The sequence below is a fragment of the Gavialis gangeticus genome, unplaced genomic scaffold (assembly GCF_001723915.1).
Source record: "Gavialis gangeticus isolate Ggan-Ray unplaced genomic scaffold, GavGan_comp1, whole genome shotgun sequence".
Classification (NCBI taxonomy): Eukaryota; Metazoa; Chordata; order Crocodylia; family Gavialidae; genus Gavialis; species Gavialis gangeticus.
This window is the reverse complement of record NW_017729002.1, coordinates 3,724,167-3,734,588: the sequence shown is the minus strand read 5'-3', so window position 1 is coordinate 3,734,588 and position 10,422 is coordinate 3,724,167. Positions and strand designations below refer to the sequence as shown.

Below are 10,422 nucleotides of genomic sequence, written 5' to 3'. Positions count from 1 at the left end.
CCCCCCGCGGCAGGACGGGCCCGGCCCCAAGCCGGACCCCGCGGGACGAACAGACGGACACACAGATCCGCGGGGACGCGCCCGGCCCGACTCAGCCCCCGCGGTACCTGCCCGTTAGAGCCGGCGGCCGAGCGGGAGGGCGGAGGCTCGGAGCCGTGGGCGCGACAGCGGCGGTGTCTCCGCTGCTCCCGCAACAGCAGCAGCAACGCCGCCGTGGCGCAGCCGCTAGGCGCGCGCCCCCTGCCGCCGGGAGGCCGACCCGCTCCGCCGCGCGGCCACGCCCGGTTGGCTGGAGCGACCCTTTTTTCCTTCTGCCTCCCATTGGTTCCTCACCAATTTCCTAAATACAAACGGCACTTTACCTCGGCTGAGGCTAGCACGTTCTCTTGCTTTCGATTGGCTGTTCATCACCCCCTTCAGTGCCCCGCCCCTTCAGTCCCGAACGATTGGCTGAGGCAGGCCGTCTCCGAACTCCCCTCCCCCCCACTGGCCGCGCAGCTGCCATCCCGCAGACACGCCGCTCCTAATTGGCGCCTGCTGGGCACTCTAGGGCCTCCAATTGGCTCCCCATGGCCGTGCCGGATCCGGGCCGAAGTACGAGGAAGTGGCAGGGGCCAGGCTGGACTGGATCGTATCCGTGGGCGCCGCTCGCTCCGGTGAAGCAGTACGCATGCACGGAGTGAGAGCGCAACCCCTCCCCCCAGCTGTCATCACATTGGTGCGGGCCCCCCCCCCGCTGGGTGTCCGCTGGGGGCGCAGGGCTGGCACAGGTCGCGAGTGCGGTGCTGGCGGCTGCTGTTCCCTAAGTGGGTGACATCCCAGTGCTGGGATTGTCACATGGCATCAGGGCTCCAGTGGGTCATGGGGCATTTTGCCTCATGACATCACACCTTCCGGGCAGCATTTGTACCTGATGTCATTCATCCCTCTGTGGCTGATGTCATGGTGACATCATGGTAACGTGGCACCGGGCAGTCCCCTTCCACTGCTGTCGATTTGCAGTGGTGCCTGGGTATTCAGCACGGGTGCTGCCCTGGGCACAAGCAGCAGGCCCCTGCCTTCTGCCTTTCACACCCTTGTCCCCCGAGCCCACGCGCCATCCTGCACCGCACACTTCTCTGCCTGCCTGTGAAAGTGGAAAAGAGTGGTGCTCCCCTTCCTGAAAACAAAGGGCAGCCCATCCCTCCCGCTTCCCTCATCACTGACTAGAATGCAGTGACAGATTTTCCCATATACTTCATCCTATTTTAACCACCTAAAACCTGAAAATACAAAACTAACTTTTCAGAGTACACAGTGCTGCCAAACTGACAGTCAGCCTTACAAGGCAGTCTCACATCCCTGAAATACTACATAATTAGCAACCGCTGAAGGCAGAACACTTGTCTTGAGAGACAAACAGTCTGAGCTGGTCTGGCACATCTTAATTCTGCTTTTTATATATGTTCAAATCAGTTTATCCTAATTTTCCCCTTCCACGTTTCTGGAATTTGAAGTGATTGTGGATTTTTTTTCATGGTAGGTCCCACAGAAATTTCTAGTCCAGAAGTACCCAACCTGTGGCGTGCATGCCACAAATAGCACAGGCAGCTTCAGTGTGACACGTGGCAAAATCAGGGAGGAATCAGGCAGCACGATAAGAGACAGAGCAGGGAACAAAACTGCCAGTCGGGCAGGGGGAGGGGTTCAGAATGGCACTCAAGGAGGGCCTAGGCTTGATTTGTGGCATGCCTGCCAAAAAGGTTGGCCCCTACATCCAGAAGATGTCTACGTGTATAAGTCCAGCTATTCCTATAAACTACTCCAATGCTCAGAAAAGGTAACTTTTACCCTTCAATTATGCCATTTTCCCTTCCTTGATTTAACCCTAGGATACTCTATTACTGGTATTCAAATACGTAAATTAAATATTTAAGTAGAGTGTCGAGGGCACAAAAGAAAATACTCCTGCTACTGGCAGGTCAGGTCCTGGCAGTCTGACAGTCTTACATTGTAAGAAGACTAACTTGAATTTTGTGGCGCCATTCACACATGAACAGGAATTACAGAATGTTTCCTTCGCCCGCGTGACAGAGGTCAGTAGCCATGAACTCCAGGAGATTCTGTTCTATTGCAAGGTTAAGCATTTGCTAAGGAATCTTGTTTAAATCTTGGTATTAAAACAGGGAGATAAAAAATGGTATATTTGAAGCACTGCTGTGGCCCATGTGAAATATGAAGATTCTCCAGAATCTAAGTTGTCATTATTATTATTACTATTATTATTAAACGTTTATTATAAGAATAATAAACGTTTGTAGACCTTCTGGTAGCAACAAATAAAACAGAAAAACAAAAATAGAACTTCCTCCCCAAAACCCCACGACTTTCATATAAAAACTGAGGTTTTGTCTACATTTATAGAAATTCACATCCATGGCTACATTGTACAACAAATCCCTAATGAAGACATACTGTACTAATGCAAGATGAATCTGATATAAGTGCAGCTTAATCCAGTAATTCGACAGAGTAAATTGCATTGGTGCAAGACTCTCTTTATTCACAGATTCACAGAAGTTTAGGGCTGGATCATCAGGTCCAGCCACCCTGCTCTGGGCAGGAAAGATTGCTGGGATCGAATAACCCCAGCAAGATGTGCATCCAGTCTCCTTTTGAAGATCTCCAGGGTAGGTGCCTGCACCAGCCCTGCTGGGAGTCTATTCCAGAGTCTGATCTCACAAACCATAGAGAAGTTTTTCCTCATATCCAGCCTGAAACCTCCTTCTAGGAGTTTATGACTGTTGCTCCTGGTTTTCCCCTGGAGCACTTCATTGAATAGTTGTTCGCCTAGTCCCTGATGCTCTCCCATGATACATTTGTAAGCTGCCACCAAATCCCCCCAAAGTCTTCTCTTTTCTAGGCTGAACAGTCCCATATCTGTCAGCCTTTCCTTGTATTGCTTGCTGTTCGGGCCTCTAATCATAAAAGTGGCTCTTCTCTGGACTCTCTCAAGCTTCTCCCCATCCTTCTTGAAATGTGGTGTCCAGAACTGGATGCAGTACTCCAGCTGTGGCCTCACCAATGCTAGAGCGGGAGAATAACTTTCCTAGTTTTGCTTGAGATTCATCAGTTGATGCATGCCAGCGTATTGTTTGCTCTGTTAACTGTAGCATTACACTGGTGGCTCATATTCATTTTATGGTCAGTTATGACCCCCAGGTCCCTTTAGGATGTGGTGCTAGCTATCTCCCTACAGGGGAGATAGGAGCCACGCGTAGCCCTTGAGGCGGGAGCGCACAGTCACCGTAGACTGGGCACAGGTTGGAGTACGTCGGGGTACCATGTCAAGGAGGATAAAAAGGCAGCTTCCCTTAATAATCTTATCATCAAAGACATGGTGGGTGAGATCGAGGGTGCATTGACACCTACTTGGCACGGTAGGGGAGGTGCTAGGAGAGATCACGGCCGTTCTTAGGATCCTGCCCTGTGACAAGTGGTGTATTGGCTGGGAAATCTGGCCGTGCACGAGAGAGAACTTGTGTCCCTGAAGAGTGAAAACGAACCTAAGGGCTAGTATAAAGATATGGACGGTTGCGTAAGAGACAGGTTTACCACAGCTCACTAGTTGGAGCTGAGTAAGGATACCCATTGCCCGGAATTCTGTAGCAAGACTGAGGCTCTGAACCAGGAAGACAAGGTCAAGGTAGTCATGGCTCAGGAAGGGGTTATGGAAGGCCAGGGACAGGAAAACTTTGCCTGGCAACTGAGAATGGAAGAGATGTAGGGAAAAGGTGGCCCAATTAGAGTGGGAGCTAGGACTAGCAAAGGCCCAGAGAGAGAGGGCTGAGGCAAAAGCAGCAGTATTAGAGCGACAGGTACCATTGGGTAAGAAAGAGGGAGGAGTGAAAGAAATCAGGTGCCTAGTGGCAGCGGAGGCAGAGAAAACTAGAAGAATAGAACAGCTGATTTCCCAAGAGGCTCAGAAGAGTCAGGAGAGAGAAGAGAAGCTGCAGAAGATGCAGATGGAGATAGCAGCCTGGATGGCACAGTCTCTTGAGGTCTGCACAACTTGAGCAGGGGAACAGCAGAAGCTGGAAGTGGCTAGAGGACTAATAGAAGTTTTACAAAAGGAAGTCCGCGGTCAGGCGGACCAAACAGAAGGTCTACATGAGGACCTAGACAGGTGGCAGGAGAGGTGTTGGAGGCCGAACATTTGGTCAACCAGCTGCAAGAAGATCTGAGCGAAAGCCGTACCCAAGCTGAAGAAAATAAGGTGATCGCGCGAGATATGGAAACAGTAAAAGCTTGTATAAGGGACTATGAGGTGCTGCGCGATCAATACCGGACCCTTGAAGGGGAGCAAGAGAATAGGAAGAAAGAGACTGAGGGCTCAGGTACAGGGACTGGAGACAGGAAGAAAACGCCTGGGAGAACAGGTCCAGTCACTCAAAACCCTCTTAAGAGAGAGCCAGGCCAAAGAGGCTAATATAGAGGCAGAAAAAGGACAGCTACAGGTGGAAATACAAACCATGAGGGAAGAGATTCAGGGGTTGGAGGCTGATAATAAGAGGCTCCAAGAGGCAAATGACCAGATAGCCGTAAAAATCCAAGAGTTCAGGCGAGTGGAAGAGTCAGAAGAGAAGGTAACAGCAGGACAAGAACTGCAGGCCATGAAGAACGCTGACACACTAAGGAAAAGGCTGGAGGTTCTTGAAACCCAGTTAGCGGGGTACATGAGAGCTGCTAAATCAGAATTTCTGGAGAGGGAGGTACTTATAGAATCCTTGAGGCAAGTGGAGGTACAAGTAGCAAATACCCGGCCTAGACTCATGCAGTACCTGAAGTCGAAGGTACTTCCCAGGGTCAAGCATCCAGGGGGCCCTAGAAAAGAAGCTGGGCTAGGACAGCTAGGGAGGAGTCTTGGAGAAGAGAGCCCCATAAAAGAGAAATTGGAGGCCTTACAAAGGGAGGCTCTGTCTGCTACCCTGAAATATGGGGACCTGAGATGAGACCAGTGGCAGGATTGCCACATACAAGAAATGAACCAGCTAAGGCACCAACCGAGGGAGCTATCCTTAGTGCAGGGTAAGGGGGAAAGAGCCGTACTTGCCCCAGAGCAGCCAGAAGGAGCCAACTTAACAGAGGTAGAAATAACAGGGATGGACGAACGCATTCCCTCCAAGAGTGAGATCTCCTACCCGACATATAAAGGAAGTGCAACGACAGTCCCAAGTCCAAGACGGCAGGAGCCAAAGACGGGCTCCATGAACAGAGGAGCAATTCGGCCCAGGAAGAAAGATGGAGCCAAGGCACGTGAGAGGAGAAGCAAGGAGCAATCAACTAAAAGAAGAGCAGGGCCTAGGAAGAGACCACAGCTCTACATGAGTGGCTTACCCAGGCAGATCAGGTGGAGGACACTGAGAAACATCCTGGAAGCCAAAGTAGGAAGAGTGGCCTACGTAAAACTCTATAGGGGGCCTGGAGGGAGATCCACTTTTCAGGGAAAAGTGGAGTTTTGGAAGGCAGAAGATGCCCAGAGAGCATTAAGTTGTCATTGGGAGATCTGGGGAAGGCTCCAAGACCTTCAGAGGGGCAGAGAAAGACCTGGAGCCCTATGACTCCCCGGGGTCTTCCCCTCCAGGTGTGTGGAAAGGGACCATAGGTGGGAGAAAGGGAAAAAGGAAGAGCAGTCTCAGAGTGGGCAGAAGCTTGGCCAGCGAAGGGCATAAGGTACCAAGGTTGGCTAATGTGGGGGGGACTACCTGTGGCGGGTAAATCCCACGTGGTGCACCTTGGGGAAAAGGTGAGTAGGAGGCACCTGAAAACCTCTGCCTCCAGTATTTTAAGCTGCCGGATGCCTAAAGGAAAAAAATGAAGAGCCCTTAATGGATGCCACACCTCGCAACAATGAAGAGCGGCCCGGTGAGTCTCGAACTTAAGGGGGGAGGGGTTTTGCAGGGCACTTCCACGCCCCGCTCCTAGTGAGACTCGAACTTGAGGGGGGAGGTGTGTCGCAGGGCATTGAAGTGCCCTGCTCCTAGAAAGAGGTACAGGTGTCGGTTGCTGGGGCAACCGCAGTTTGGTCAGCTGCCCAGAAGGGGGCAGGGCCTGGCCTATATAAACAAGCCAGGCCGAGGCCGGAGTCAGTTCTCCTTTGGCAGCTGAGAAAGTCAGAGCTCTGTTGAGGCAGGCAGAGTAGAGCAGCCTGATGGTGAGAACAGCTTCCATGTAAGGAGACTGGGTGGAGGAAGCCCTGGTAAGGATTTGGGGAGGATAAATAGCCTGATGGTTTAGAGTTTGCGTTAGCCAGGAGGTTTATCTTTGGGTTGCAGCCGATTGGCTTATGTTATTGCTTTTGGTTGTTACACCAGAGGACTGGGAGAGGCTACAAGGGGGTGGAGGAGGCCTCAGTGGGGCTCCACAGTGGTGTGGAGACCCCGGTGCCAGAGGGCACAGCTTTAAGGGGGTATTGACCCCAGCCCTGCAAAGGGGCATAGTAGATTGGGGCCAGGTAAGGCTGAGGCTGCCTGAGCCCACAGGAGTTGTAGATCTGTGGCAGAGGATTTAGGGGCCAGGCACGGCTACGGCCACCTGAGCCCCACATGCGGAGGGAGGGCGAGGGTGAGCGTGCATGAGAAGCCCCAGGGAGGTTAGACTTCAGTGCAGACAGGGTCATGAGTGAAGGCCTGGTGCGGGCTTGGCTGTGAGAGGGGCCAGGGAGCATCTGCAGGGAGCGCAGGCAACTGTAAGGAAGGAGAGGCCAGAGAGCGTCTGTAAGGATGCAGGCCATCTGAGATTGACTAAACGACATCCGAGAGGCTTGGGGTGTGGTATCAGGGAAGGTAGGAGCCACACATGGCCCTTGAGGTGGGAGCGCACAGTCACCGTAGACTGGGCACAGATTGGAATACATCGGGGTACCATGTCAAGGAGGATAAAAAGGCAGCCTCCCTTAATAATGTTACCATCAAAGACATGGCGGGCAAGATCGAGGGTGCATTGACACCTACTTGGCACAGTAGGGGGAGCGCTAGGAGAGATCACGGATGCTCTTAGGATCCCGCCCCGTGACACGGAGAATAATGAAAATGGTGAAAAACATTGTGAGAAACCTGTACTGGTATGTCACAGGTTTTGAATGTCACCAGGCAGAAGTAACATGTATTCTGTTTGTAATACAGCTGTGTTAGAATTTGACAAGGGGTAAATGATAGATAAGACTACTGATTGCCCTTTGGGCTAATGGGGAAGAAAACAATAAAGACCTTTTTTCTTCCTCTTTATATAAATGACTTTCTCCTAGGTAGTCAAGGTGTTCTGTTACAGAGCACAACGAAATTTCTATGTCTGTTCTGCCTCCCCCATCACCTTCCCTTTGCAGAGGTTACATTTGTATTAAAGCATCCCTCACAGTAACAATCCTACTCCGGAAGCAGGATTTCTTCACTTTGCATCTAAACTTATAGAGAGCCGAAGCAGTGAGAGAAGTGTGAAACACTTGCCCAAAAGCAGTTGCATGTAGTGCATCTTAACCTGAATAAGGTCACTCCCATGGCTTAGTTTTTGAAGACAAAATAGCAGGAGAATCCTCCGACCATCTGCATGCCAATATCTTTTTCTAACTTCTAGAGAAAAAGCAAGATCTGATTATACAAGCTTTCCAGACTTTTGTATGAGGAAAATGCAAATGTTCTAAAGCTGAAGTGAGGATTCCTTTTCTCTGCTGTTGGCTCTGCCAGTGGTTTGGTATGTTCCTCCTTTCTGCATGCCTCTGTTCCGATTTGAAGCCTCACTTTTCACTGTGATCCAGATAATGGCTGTTCATAACTTCACAATGAAAGAAGGACATAATTCAGGGAATCATTTTCCAAAATCGGATCATGACTGCCTGAACTAAAATGTGTAACTACAGAAAGCCAATAATATGCAGCTGAGGAGCTTTGTTTCTGTTCCACACAAGGAAATTATATTAGCACACATTACATCAGTAATGGCAATATAGCAATTATTCAAATGGAAAATTAAGAGATTTAATGCATGAATATTTGGATGAAGTGTGCAAACTATAACAGTATTTATGTTTATCCTTTTTAAGATAAATAGTTAACTTATGAACAAGGATTTAGCTACAAGTCTATAGGCAATTGAAGAGACGGCTAAATTCTTATTTGCTGGTTGGAAATGGTCCCACTGAACATCTAGATCTATGTTTATTCACATTCAGCTTTGAAATCTTTTCATTTTCTATGCCCTGCTGGACTTCAGATGCATGTGCAGTCTCAAACCTAGAAGCAGCTGACATGCAGCCTGAGGCTGATACCAGTTAGGAATAGAACAACATTGAAGGACTGCTTTTAAGTAGTTGAAGTACAAAACCATAAATGTTGTGCATTCTTTTGATTGATTAGGTATCATGCAAATCATGTTGGTTCCTTGTCTGAGCATCTTGTTAGGCCTGCCTGTATGCTGTGTATCTTTAGAAAACGGTTTGCTGAGGACACTACCAGTGGGCTGGCTGCCTTGGGACCGTTTCAGATGCAATACCAATTGCAAAACTGATCCTGAAAATTGCATCGGGTGAGATAACGTATTTCCAAGAAAGCTACAAAAGTTCTAAATATACACAGTAAGTAAAACAAAATCCAAACTTTGTGCAAGAATTGTTGCATAATTTATTCAGGTTTTGTCTGTAGTACCAGAATTCATCCCCTATTTACAAAAAAAAAAAAAAATACCAGGCAAGCTAAAAGCAGAGTATTAGTAAAAAATACAATGCCAGCACAGTCATTGTTGGAGTGCTACTTTTGTTGTAATACTGACATCTATAAGCATAGAGAAGAGAATTGATGGCTGATATCATGGTGATAGGAATATTATAAATGTCTGTCTTGATTTCAATAAGATTTTTATTATAAGACTTAATCCAGGTTCCATTTAGATTGTATCTGGAGGAAGTTAAAAATAAATTGTTACACTTTTATGGATCAAGTTATTTATGAAAACATAGTAATCTACTATTCAAAAGAACAGAAAGTTTAATGGGAATTAAACTGGAGGCCAGTTCACTAGGGCTGTGCAGAGCAGGTAATACTCGATTCGACAGCCATGTCAAATATTAAACCAGGTCCCACTTCAATTTGCCGTCTGCTTCAAGTCAAAGCAGGTCCGCTTTGACTCGAGGTTGAAGCTCAGTCGAATATTTGAGCTGCTTTGACTTCCCCATAGGCTAGAATGGGGAAGGCCGAAGCAGGCTAAAACTCTGGCATTTCTTGTCTGATCTTGATGAAACTTACAGGAATGGTATCTCCTGAGGAGCCCACAAAGCCTGCCAAGTTTCAACAAGATAGGTTCAGGGGGTTTGGAGAAACAGCACCCCAAATTCTTGAGAGCAAACTGCCTGTGACTTCCATGTGGAAAGCCAGAGGGAGATCAAAACTGCAGGCTTGCTAGCCCCCAAGGGACCCACAAAGCCTGCCAACTTTCACGGTGATAGGTGCAGGGGTTTGGGAGAAACTGCACCTTTTGGCTGCTGACAGACAAAACTCGTGATCCAGATGGAGGGAGGAGGGTGGCATTTATTCCATCTGCACCTGGCGCTTGGGGACCCTGGCAGCGGGAGGTTCACCATGAGGAATACCAGCTGCTCCCCCAAACCAGGATTCAAGCAGGTGCAGTGTCACAACATCCGTAGCCATGCTGAACACCCTCTTGCTTGGCACACTGGTTGGTGGACAGGACAGGTATTCCTGGGCAACTGTGGCCAGATCCGGCCACATCGAGCTGAGAGTTGCCCAGTAGGCCGAGGGGTCGCAGTCCAGGGGCTCCACAGGCTTGGCAAGATAGGCAGACACTGCAGTGTAAGGGCTGTCTGCCTGATCCTGGGGTCTGGTGGGTCTGGACCTCCTAATGTTTGCCATGGCCTTGGCCCATATTGGCAGCACCTGTGGTGGAGGGGAAGACTGGCTCATGGATGGCAGGCTGGGTTCAAGCAGTGAATCCCCTGTCCCACTTCCCCCCGCCTCCGCCTCCATCACTTTGTTAATAAGTACCTCCCTCCAGTGACTCAGTGTCTTGCTGCCACATATGGTGCCCTTCCGCCTTGGGTCACAGATGGTGGCCAGCATATGCACTGTGTTGGACCCCAAGGGTTCAAGCCTCTTCCTAAGGCCCTCCTTCAGCTGCCTCACCAGTGCCTGCATATCTAGCGACAGCAGCCTGCCCCAGCCAGGAACACTGGCCCCCAGGAAGCTCTCTATTTGGCTGCGAAGCTCCTTCACTATGGGGACCACGTGGCTGAGGAAGGCATCAGCAGCACTGAGGGTCTCCGGGGCCTCAAGGAAGGGCTTGAGGACCAGTGAGATCTGGAAGATGGCATCCCACTCAGCTTTGGTCAGGGGGTCGCTGATCCCAATCTCCCCAAGCAAGGCCAGCTCATGGATG

At 49.7% G+C, this 10,422-nt stretch overlaps 1 protein-coding gene across 5 annotated transcripts in view; it reads right to left on the bottom strand.

Annotated features, from left to right (window-relative positions):
• ZC3H7A (zinc finger CCCH-type containing 7A) overlaps nt 1–196 on the bottom strand; it is a 72,991-nt gene extending 72,795 nt beyond the window's left edge. The window contains exon 1 of one of the 5 annotated variants that reach the window (XM_019507440.1): nt 108–196. The gene's annotated coding sequence lies outside the window, so the exon portion shown is untranslated. The remainder of the gene's footprint in view (nt 1–107) is intronic. The other 4 variants (XM_019507439.1, XM_019507436.1, XM_019507437.1 and 1 more) reach the window with 4 other exon arrangements.
• Nucleotides 197–10,422: the final 10,226 nt, after the last annotated feature.